Source organism: Arvicola amphibius, chromosome 14 (genome assembly GCF_903992535.2).
Source record: "Arvicola amphibius chromosome 14, mArvAmp1.2, whole genome shotgun sequence".
Taxonomy (NCBI): Eukaryota; Metazoa; Chordata; class Mammalia; order Rodentia; family Cricetidae; genus Arvicola; species Arvicola amphibius.
The window spans coordinates 13,401,664-13,413,403 of NC_052060.1; the positions used below are offsets into that span (position 1 = coordinate 13,401,664).

The 11,740-nt window shown below is 45.2% G+C and overlaps 1 pseudogene; it reads left to right on the forward strand.

Annotated features, from left to right (window-relative positions):
* Positions 1-5,166: 5,166 nt before the first annotated feature.
* Positions 5,167-5,599, forward strand: LOC119801405 (annotated as a pseudogene).
* The last annotated feature ends 6,141 nt before the right edge of the window (positions 5,600-11,740 follow it).

Below are 11,740 nucleotides of genomic sequence, written 5' to 3' on the forward strand. Positions count from 1 at the left end.
CTTGTGTCAAGTTGACAAAAGTATATCTCCAGGACAAGTAGGTTTGCCATAGCAGGCTGCAGTCCTGGGGAGTGCTGGCAGATGTCCCCTGGTCCTCCAAGGCCCCTGTGCCCTTCTAGTGGCCTGGGGTGAAGATGTTCTTGCTTGGTTCTTATTTTATTATCCAACAGGATATTACACCGTCTCATTTTCAGCTTTTCCACAAATTTTAACTGTCCCCCCTTGCATCTCTCAATATTTTCTGACACATAGTTATGTAGCCGTAGCACAATTTCCAGATACTGTCAGGTGGGATTTACCCTGAACGACAGAAATGAGTCTCCTGTTGTCGCAATTGGCTGTCTGTTTCTGTGACAAACGCTATGACCAAGAGCAACTGGAGGCAAAGGGTTTATTCAGCTTGCGTAGCCTGATCACAGTCCATGGTTGAGGCAAGTCAGGGCAGGGACTTGCGCACTGTGCCCCGTGTCTGCGTTCGGTGTGCTGGCACCAGTTTGCGAGATTCGGGCAAGGGGCAAGAGGTTAAAATACACAAACACATACAGACAGAAAGACAGCGACACGGGGTTATCATGATTCCCCAGAATGTCCCTTTATTGTGGTTCAGGGGGCAGATTATTATAGAGATAGCCATGCCCCAGCCAAACCCACCAGAAACCACTCTGCCATCAGGAACTCCTGAAGGTCTCATGCTCAGAGCAGCTGTAGGCACTCAGATCAGGGGATTACAAGAAATTCAGGATCTGGGGTCTCACTGCTCCCAACAGGGACTGAAGCAGGAGCAGAGGCCAGGAAGCATGGACGAAGGGCTGCTTCCTGGCTTGTTCCTTAGCATCTCTGCTCAGCTACCCGTTCTCGTACATCCATGGGTCCACCTGCCTGAAGACATTACTATCCACAGTAGACTGCTCCTCCACATCCGTTAGCCCGCCCACAGTTAGTCTGGTGGAGGCCATCTTTAATTGTGACTCTCTCCTTCCAGGCGTATCAAGGGTGACGGCCACAGTTAGCCATTGCAACCAGCAGGCCCTGGAAATGCATAATAATATACTGTGACCAGCAGGGAAAAGTAGACTTCTCAGCATGGGTGTTGTCCCTGGCAGAAAGCCTGAGAGTCAAACGTACACGACTCCATGCTTCTTTCTGCACAGCCGTGGGCTCAGTTTTTATCACCTCTTCTAGTTGACGGAATGTGGTAGAATATATGGCTCCAACTTCGGGTGTTGGTTGCCTTCCTCCTTGGTGTGACAAAGCAGCTGCACAAAACGTAGTGCCAGGAAGAAGGGAGAGTTTATTTTGGGGTCACAGTCTGAGGGGGCAGTCATCTCGTGGGAAACGTACGAGCGGACAGGCGCTTGAGCCACTGGTCACAATGCACATCAGGAGCAGAAGAGGACGAAGGCCGTAACTCAAACCCACTTCTTCCTATTAAATTCTCCTCCATGACCCCTGCCCATCAAATGTTCCCTCCCATAGTTAGGGTATGTTTCCCCACCTTGATTAGCTCATTCTAGAAAACATCCCAAACAAACATACACAGAAGTCTGTCTCCTAGGTGATCCTCTAAGTTGACATATTAACAAACATACTTTCCCTTTGTTCTTGTCTAGTAAAGGACTTAGATTCTGTTCATTGTGTAGTCTAAGTCCACCCTTGTTTTCAGCTCCAAGAGTAGGAACTAGAAGCTACGATGTTTCACTTAAATATATATTTTTAAATAACACAACCTTGTCCAAATTCATAAAGCCTTTCTGAGCTGTCCCTGTTACCCAGTCTTAGCACACATCCTTGTCTTGGTCCTGCCACCTCCCTTTTTTTTTAATCCCTCACTCCCTGGTACCACAGGGCTCGTAGGTTCTGCATCTAGAGCAGATAAGGTGGGGGTTTCTTCATTGCTTTGGACCTCATCTGAGTCAGGGCTTAATGCACAAAACAGGCTATTTTAAGCAGAAGACAATGCAGTACAGGAAATGAGTTAGTATTTTGTCATTGGTAATACCAAAAGGAGTTGATTCTAGAATATAACCTCCAGGCAGACAAAGCAGGCTACTGAGCTCAGGTTGCACAGTGCCATTCCAGTTAAGCAAGGGTCGCATCTCAGCTGCCTTCCCCTCCACTGGCTCTTATCTCCCGGGACTCAGGGACTGACACAGCTTCAGGACAGACCCTGAATCCCTTATTCCCAGCAACCATAACAAACAGAATGAGAAGATGGCCCCTTACTTCACTACTGATACTAAAATCTTGCTCATGCATGTAAAGTGTGCAGAGTCTAAATAGCAATGTCCTGGTTGTAATCAAAGACTGGAAAAGAAAATTCATTTTGTCCTCCCAGTATGGCAGCGCTTTCCAGGAAGGAAGCATGCTGAAGGGCTGTGGGTGGTTTGAAATGAGAACATCCCCATGGGCTCAGACGTTGAATACTCCAGTTGGAAGCACTGTTTGGGTATGGGTTAGGAGGGTGGGGTTTTTCAGGGTGGAAGTGGTGGTCCTTGGGGTGGACTTTAAAATTTTAAAGCCACACACCATTCCCAGTTCTCTCTCTCTCCTGTACCGCTGCAGCTGCTATGTCCACCTACTCCTTATGGTTCCCCACAGTAATAGTGATGGACTCATATCCTTCTGGACCAGTAAGACCAAATACAACCTTCCTCTGCAAGTTGCCTTGGTCAGGGTGTTTTATCACAGCCTCAGAAAAGTAACTAAGGCAGAAGCCAAGATGGAACTTGAAGTCTGAAACTTTCTGTATTCATTGCAGCCTGCTAAGGTTCCTTCAAGATTTGACAGGCTGCACATGTGATCAGGGATCCTGAATAGGAACAAGTCTGGCATTCCAAGGGACAGATATAGATGAGGGGAAGTGTGCCTTCTGCTGCCATCTCTTTAGGAAGAAGTCATTTCTTCGGGTCATGTGCTGGAATGAAAAGCTCAAGGAGATTTGAAGCTAGTTCAGATTCAAGTTCTGTCCTGTAGTCTGGAGGTTTTTAAAACAATCTCCAAGTTGTAAGAAACTCTATGCCTAGAAATAGGAGAGGAACGCATGCATACATAAAAGTTATTCTTGAAAATATCCTAAATAGATACATAGATCAATTTAAAAAGGGGGGAGGGGGAGTAAGCTTCTCACTGGGAACTGAGATGTCTGCTGTCGCTTAACCAGAAGGAGAGAAACGAGAAGAAAAAGTTATCTATGTTTTGGATAGAGTTGCATCTCTGTAGACACTGCTTACTTCCAAAGAGAGATCTGAGCTGCAGCTCTTTACAGCAGCCTCATTTTGTGTCTTTGAAGGCAAAGCTTCCAAGAACCGCATAGGTAAGAAAAGAGGAGTTCTCTGCTTTGCCATGAAATTCAGCACGGACTTTAAGGATACCTGGTGCCTGGGAGTATGAGCCATGGGTCTTGGCTTCCTGGAGACAGGAAAGGGATGCAATCTACAGTAGCAACCACTGCCTCCTTCTGGAAGCTTTGTGACTAACACACATCAGCACTTGAGAGGTGAGAAAGGACAGCAGATACTCTGTAGTGACCAAGGGGGGGCAGACAGGCTTCTGGACATGTCCAGGGCACCTCTGCGGTGACAATTCTGAATGCGGAAATGGAGAAGGCAAGAAATTGAGAAGATTGGTAAAGTGGGGGTGTACGGGGATAAAAACAGAGATGTTGGTAAAGATATAAAAGTTACATCCGAGCCGGGCGGTGGTGGCGCACGCCTTTAATCCCAGCACTCGGGAGGCAGAGGCAGGCGGATCTCTGTGAGTTCGAGGCCAGCCTGGTCTACAAGAGCTAGTTCCAGGACAGGCTCTAAAAAAAAAAAGCTGCAGAGAAACCCTGTCTCCAAAAACCAAAAAAAAGAAAAAAGAAAAAAAAAAGTTACATCCGCCAGCAGAAGGGGCAGGAAATTTGCACTGTGTGTATTTCTAAGAGGTGACATTAAAGAAACAGGAAAGGTGGGGAATCCACTGTGTGGCGGCTGCTATGAGACCCATCTGGCAGTCAGGCTGAGAGTTTGCGTATTGCCATGCGACCATAACTGGGAACGGACAAGACCGATTTAAGTTCGGTGACTTCAGCACAGCTGATGTTTTGAACAGACAGCGATGGTGGTGGTGGTGGTTTGAGGGCTGGGCTGCCCATGTGCATCGTAAGGTATTTGGTCTGTAGTACTCCCATCCCAGTCTCAGTCACCCTACTACTATGTCCCTAAGCTTTTCTAAGTGTCCCCCAGGAGATCAAAGTACCTTCAGTTGGCAATAACTTTTATCTGTGAGTAGACTCTCAATGGCAGGAATAAGCCATAGGGAAGGGAATGGGGCTGCTGCTTCAGGAGCCTGGAAAGTCGCTGGTTCCCTTTGGATTTTACATGGTTCTTCTAAGGTGTCTTCAGAATTGGTACAAGTATCTCTCTTAGAATCTCCTCTGGTTCCTGCATCCCAGCATTAGCAATAAGGGCTCCCCTAGTGGGCGTTCTGTCATTAACCCTTCATGTTTGAAGCTTGGCCTTTCCTTCGCACTAGGCTGTTTGACCAGTCCTCCATCTCTTCCATCTCCTCTGTCTCCTTCATCACCTTTCTTCCCTGTCGTCAATGCCCTGATGATGTTCAGTGGTCACCTACTACTCCACGAGTAGAACTGTCCCCATGAGGTCTTCTTCAGACTGCTTGAAAGACAGAAGGAGACCTGTGTAAGCACAAGTGACTCCTTCCACTCTGAAAGTAGGACCTCCACTTTCTGTTAGCCAGTAGCCATGGGAGAATATCTCCTTGCTTTGCTCCTAAAGCAGGTGCTCATCTAGGTCCTCACTGAGTTGCTGCCTGACTCTAAGATGTATCTTGCTGAGTCAAAGATTGGGAATAGGCCTTCTCTCCCTGTAGCACCATGTTAATTACTAGCTCCAGTTAAGGTTAAAATATCTTCTCTCTGATGCCTACATGGAGACCAATAGGGACATATTTCTTAGAAAGACTTTGATGTTAAAAGTCTTTGGCATAGCTAGATATAGAGTGTAAGAAGTCAAACTCAAAAGCACAGAAAATATATTCAACAAAATGACAGAAGAAAATTTTCCCAGCCTAAAAAAGCTGTGCCTATGAAAATACAAGAAAGCTTACAAAACACCAAATAGGCTTCCGGTTCTCTCTTTCTCTCGGGCCCGTGGCGTCGGCAAGATGGGCAAGTGTCGTGGGCTACCGTACTGCCAGGAAGCTCCGCAGCCACCGACGGACCAGAAGTGGCATGATAAACAATACAAGAAAGCCCACTTGGGCACGGCCCTGAAGGCCAATCCTTTTGGAGGTGCCTCTCATGCCAAGGGAATCGTGCTGGAAAAAGTAGGAGTTGAAGCCAAGCAGCCAAATTCTGCCATCAGGAAGTGTGTCAGGGTACAGCTCTCAAGACACGGCAAGAAGATCACAGCTTTCGTTCCCAATGATGGTTGCCTTGAACTTCATTGAGGAAAACGATGAAGTTCTGGTTGCTGGATTTGGTCGAAAGGGTCATGCTGTAGGTGATATTCTTGGAGTCCGCTTTAAGGTTGTTAAAGTAGCCAATGTGTCCCTTTTGGCCCTGTACAAAGGCAAGAAGGAAAGACCAAGATCCTAAATTTTGACAGTTGAAACACAGTAATAAATTTTCCTATTCTGAGAAAAAAAAAACAAAACACCAAATAAACTGGATCAAAAAAAGTACTCTCATCGTATGATAATCAAAACACTAAACATACAGAATAAAGAAAGAATATTAAGAGCAGCAAAAAAAAAAAGGCCAAGTAACATATAAAGGCAGACCTATCAGAATTACACCTGACTTCTCAATGGAAACAATGAAAGTCAGAAGGTCCTGGTCAAGTGTTATGAAGACAATAAAAGACCACAATGCAAGCCCAGACTACTATACCCAGCTAAACTTTCAATCACCATTGACAGACAAAACAAGATATCCCATGACAAAACCAGATTTAACCAATACCTAGCCACAAACATAGCTATACACAAAGTACTGATTTTTGACAGAGAAGCAAAAAATATAAAATGGATTAAAAAGAGTGTATCAAACAAATGGTGCTGGCATAACTGGATATCAACATGTAGAAGAATGAAAATAGATCCATATCTATCACACACAAAACTCAAGTCCAAATGGATCATAGACCTCAACATAAAACCAACCACACTGACTGAACCTCATAGAAGAGAAAGTGGGAAGTACACTTGAACGCATTGGCACAGAAGACCACTTCCTAAATATAGCTCAAGTAGCACAGACACTGAGAGAAACAATTAATAAGTGGGACCTCCTGGAACTGAGAAGCTTCTATAAAGCAAAGGATATGATCAATAAGACAAAATGGTAGCCTACAAAATGGGAAAACATCTTCACCAACCCCACATGAGACAGAGGGCTGATCTCTAAAATATACAAGAACTCAAGAAATTGGTCATCAAAAGAACAAATAATCCAATAAAAATGGGGTACAGACCTAAACAGAGAACTCTCAACAGAAGAATTTAAAATGGCTGAAAGACCCTTAAGAAATGCTCAACATCCTTAGCCACCAGAGAAATGTGAATCAAAACAACTCTGAGATTCCATCTTACACCTGTAAGAATGGCCAAGATCAAAAACACTGATGACAACTTGTGCTGGAGAAGATGTAGGGTATTGCTGGTGGGAGTGTAACCCGGTACAACCCCTTTGGAAATCAGTATGGTGATTTCTCAGAAAATTAGGAAACAACCTACCTCAAGACCCAGCAATATCACTTTTGGGTATATACCCAAAGGATGCTCAATCGTGCCACAAGGACATCGTGCTCAACTATGTTCATAGCAGCTTTGTTTATCATAACCAGAACCTGGAAACAACCTAAATACCCCTCGACCAAAGAATGAATAAGGAAAATGTGGTACATTTACATAATGGAGTACTACACAGCAGAGAAAAATAACAACACCTTGAAATTTGCAGGCAAATAGATGGAGCTAGAAACCACCATATGGAGTAAGGTAACCCAGACACAGAAAGAAATATATCATATGTACTCACCCATTAGTGGCTTTTAGACATAAAGCAAAGAAAAACCAGCCTACAATTCACAATTGCAGAGAACCTAGACAACAATGAGGACCCTAAGAGAGACATACATGGATCTAATCTACATGGGAAGTAGAAATAGATAAGAAATCCTGTGTAAATCGGGAGCATGGGGACCATGGGAGAGGGTAGAAGGGGAGGAGAGAGGCAGGGAGGGGAGCAGAGAAAAATATGTAACTCAATAAAAACAATAAAAATAAAACAAAATTTAAAGAAAGAAGATAAGGAATGCTAGAGGTTGATAGATTTAACTGCAAAGCCAAGTAAGTGTGCCTGTGTAGTTCAGGTTTATGTTTAGATTTTTATTCAAATTACTCCTATTAGAGAAACACATAGGTACAGTTGCTAAACTTGCACACAAATGGTGTATTGGATGTATTATCAACTTCTCATGAACTAATGAGTCCTTACTTTAGATAGAAGAAAAGATACCACAGATGAAACTGCATGATGTCTAAGTATTCTAGATATATCACTTGTACAATTAAAAAAATTGGTGAAAAAAATGTGTAGGAGGTAGCTCTTTCTTATTTATCATTATTAAATCAGCATAAGAAGGAACCCCATGCCGGGCGGTGGTGGCGCATGCCTTTAATCCCAGCACTCGGGAGGCAGAGGCAGGCGGATCTCTGTGAGTTCAAGACCAGCCTGGTCTACAAGAGCTAGTTCCAGGACAGGCTCCAAAGCCACAGAGAAACCCTGTCTTGAAAAAAAGCCAAAAAAAAGAGAAGGAACCCCATTTATTTTAAGGGTCTGGCATAGAGGGAGGCCTGTAGAAACCAGGTTTCAATAACGTAGCTTATTGTAAACAAAGCCTTCCAGAGGGGAAGCAGAGAACCGCAGAGGATCTAAGTCTTGTGTCACAGTGGTCTAAGGACCAGCAGCATTGGCATCTCCTGGATTTTACCTTTATTTTTCTTCCTGAATTTTAATAAATCTTAGACCCGTATCAGACCCACTAAATACAAAATTATATTTTAACAAATTCCTTGGTGATTCATACGCTCATGAAAGTTTGAGAAACACGGTTCTGAGTCATGCCCATCGGTTAATAAAGTTGCTTCATTTTCCACCTCTGAAATCTCTCAGTGACCAAATTTAAGATTTCATGCAGAGTCCCCTGAGAGCAGAGAGCCGCGCATTAATCTGCGGCAACACCTCCACCTCCTCCCTTCCTAATGGCTGCTCTACCATCCATTCCTGGACCCCGGCCACACAACATCCTCCCTGCCATGCCTCCTAATTGGTAATCTGCCACCCATGACCTTGGCCAGATGGTGTTCTGCCTTGGGACCCCTGGCCTCATCAGCTGATTCCACACTCAGGCAGAACCATATTACAAAGAGAGGCGAGTGCCTGGAGCATCCATAGAGATGGATGGGCCCCCAAAGAGTCTGGCATGCAATTAAAGGGAAAGAACTCTATTAAGAATTTTCATGAGAGGCCAAGGCCCTCTATAGATAGGGGTCACTAGCCCTACCATTAATCTAGTCTTGCTTTGTCTTCCAAATAAAAAATACTTTACATATGACAAACTATGAGGACAACGGGGTGGGGAGGGGGGCGGCGTGGAGCCCTTTCAATCCGTTCACGTGAGTAGAACTTTCTGCTGTGCTCCATCTCCACGGCAGAAAGGAAGGAAGGCGCAACTCCGTTGGCGTTGTCTTCTCTTTCGCGGGGAGCCAATTTGGGAACAGCCTCTAGGCCCTCCTCACGATTAACTTTTGCTCATGCATGCGGCCGTAATGAATATTGATTCTGGGGACGGCACTGATTGAGTCTGAGGAATTTCACACTTAATGTCTCGGTCGAGATGAGACAGGTGGCATCCCTTCCATTTTCCGGGCCCCGGTAACTGCGTCACAGCCTCTAGGGTGGAGTGTCTCAGGAGAAAGTGTTTCTGTCTTCCTCCGGATTTGCCACCAGCTGCTTGAGAATCCAGAGGGTGGAACTGAGGAGGGGGAGACCGGATGGGGGCTCGGTTTCTGGTGTGCGCTCTGAGGCCAAACTACTTGAGTTCAATTCACGATTTTTCCAACTGCGTGCCTCGGCTTCACGTATGTAGAATGGGCAGTAGTTGAGGCAGTACATATAAAACACTTAGCACAGCAGCTGGTCCAGAGGGCTCTAATATCATGGACTGGCCTGTGAACATGTATACTGTGTTCCAGCACTCGTCCTCCAAACAAGGGAGTGCCTTGTAGTTCAACCCTGATGCTGTATAGGTAAGGGCAAGGTTCTTTGAGTCTGACTCTCCCTGAAGTTAGCCTGCGGACCCAAGAAGACTGAGGACCCTCACTTCCAACACCCGGGATGTGTGTTCTTAGGGCTTCTGTACTTCAAATCAGGACGACATATTGGGTCCATCATTTTCTAGAACAATTTACAGAATCCACTGAAAGCACTTGGTAGCTAAAGTCTTTTTGTATTAAACAACACCTAGACCTGGCCATTGTGTTAGAATAAACCTCTGCACTAGGCCATCCACAGAGCAGACCAAAGGTCACAATGTAGTCACTTATGCTAAGGATCCATCTTGTCATCATTCTGAGGCCAGGCTGGTCAACTGGCCATCAGGGGGATGTGAGGGGGAAATGGCAGCCATATTTCCCAAACAACCAGTTTCACCTGGAATGATAATGAAGCTCCCCTGGCCTTAGTCCTTAGTACAGAATGTATCCTAGTCAGAACTGGTGGTGCTGGCAGGGGACGCTAACACTTGGAAGGCAAAGGCAAGAGGATTTTGAGTTCAGAATCAACCTGGTTATATAGCACGATCCTGTCTCAAAACAAAAACAATATAAACTAACATACACACACACACGCATGCATGCATATATGCACACACATGCGCACACCTGTGTGTGCTTGCATACGCTTTAGCGTGACACCACCGCCTCAGTTTCTTTGCTTATGTGGAAAGTAACTAACAGCTGACAATTTCCTTTAGTTTCTCCTTCCTACTGTCCTCCTCTGTGCAAAGGCGGCCTTTTTAACTTGGCCCTTTGGAGCACTTACTCTATCCTCTGAAGTGTTGTCTGATTCTAGAATTGAAAGTAAAGTCTATTAAGATTTCTAAATTGTGGTCCATTGGTCCTTTGACAGTGATGAAAAGCTTTAATTCCCAAACAGACAAATGGAAGGACACAGCTCCAAAGGACTCACGGTTCCTCTCTCTCCAGGGAGTTGGGGTTGCCAAACTCCCAGCACTTCAATCTCTTTACCAACCTGCAAGCCCCCTTGAACTGCAGTATCCAGAGTTCTTACCCCGGCTTCCATTGTATAGGTGTGATTGATTAAGTTGTTGACCATAGGATTGAACTCCATCCCTGGCATCCCTGTCCTCCAGAAAGGTGAGGACATGGGGTTGGAACGTTTGGAACTTCTGGTTTGATTTGTCCCTCACTTGGGGTAATCTAAGATCCTGTCTTGAGGCATCTCATTAGAATAAACTAAGGTATAATCTTAGGGTCCTAGGCTTTCATGGAAGCAATAGGTGTGCTTAACCACTTAGAAAACCCTGTGGGACTTGAAGGTCCATGTGGGTACCAGAGAGGCAGTTTAGCAGTTAAGAGTCTGTACTGCTTTTACAGAGGTCCAGTGTTCAGTCCCTAAAACTTAGACAGAACAGCTTGAAACCAACTGCAGGGGATCTGATACTATCCTTGGACCTCAGCAGGCACCACACTCATGGGCACAAAATCACACACACACACACACACACACACACACACACACACACAGAGTCTTAGGGTTCCTATTGCTGTGACCGAAAGCAGCTTGGGGTGGGAAGGGCTTATTTCCCTTCCCCAAAGCAGTCTATCCTCACAGAGAGTCTGCGCAGAAAGTCTGGAGACAGAAACTGGGAGGAGTCTTGCCTACTGACTTGCTCCTCATGTCTTGCTCAGCCTGCTTTATTATACATCCCAGGAGTACCTGACCAGGATGGCACCACCCACAATGAGTTGTCTCACATCAATCATTAATTAAGAAAATGATCCAGCCGGGCGGTGGTGGCGCATGCCTTTAATCCCAGCACTTGGGAGGCAGAGGCAGGCAGGTCTCTGAGTTCGAGACCAACCTGGTCTACAAGAGCTAGTTCCAGGACAGGCTCCAAAGCTACAGAGAAACTCTGTCTTAAGAAGAGAGAGAGAGAGAGAGAGAGAGAGAGAGAGAGAGAGAGAGAGAGAGAGAGAGAGAGAGAGAGAGAGAGAGAGAGAGAGAATGATCCACAGGCCAGTCTGGTAGAGATACTTCTGATGTTCCCTTTTCTCAAATGACTCTAGCTCATGCCAAATTGACAAAAAGCTAACAAACACCCCCCCACACACACACATACACAATGAAAAATAAAATCTTGAAAGAAAACAAAACAAAAATACCTCGGCCAGGTACCTGGGGGTAAAAAAACCGTTGCATTACAATCCATAAATATTCCAGGTGTTTATCTTGTACCGCGTCCTGTCTCAGGCACCAGAGATGTAAGGAAAAAAGAAAAGAGGAATTTATCTTTTTAGTGATTTTCTTTAAACTCTCTTAAGACCCTCATTTCTAGAGCAGCCCAGCTCTATTCCCAGGAGAAATGCCGCCAGTTAATTCCCACTGGGTTATCAATTGCTCTTCCCCACAGCTAGCCTTTTTTTTTTTTTT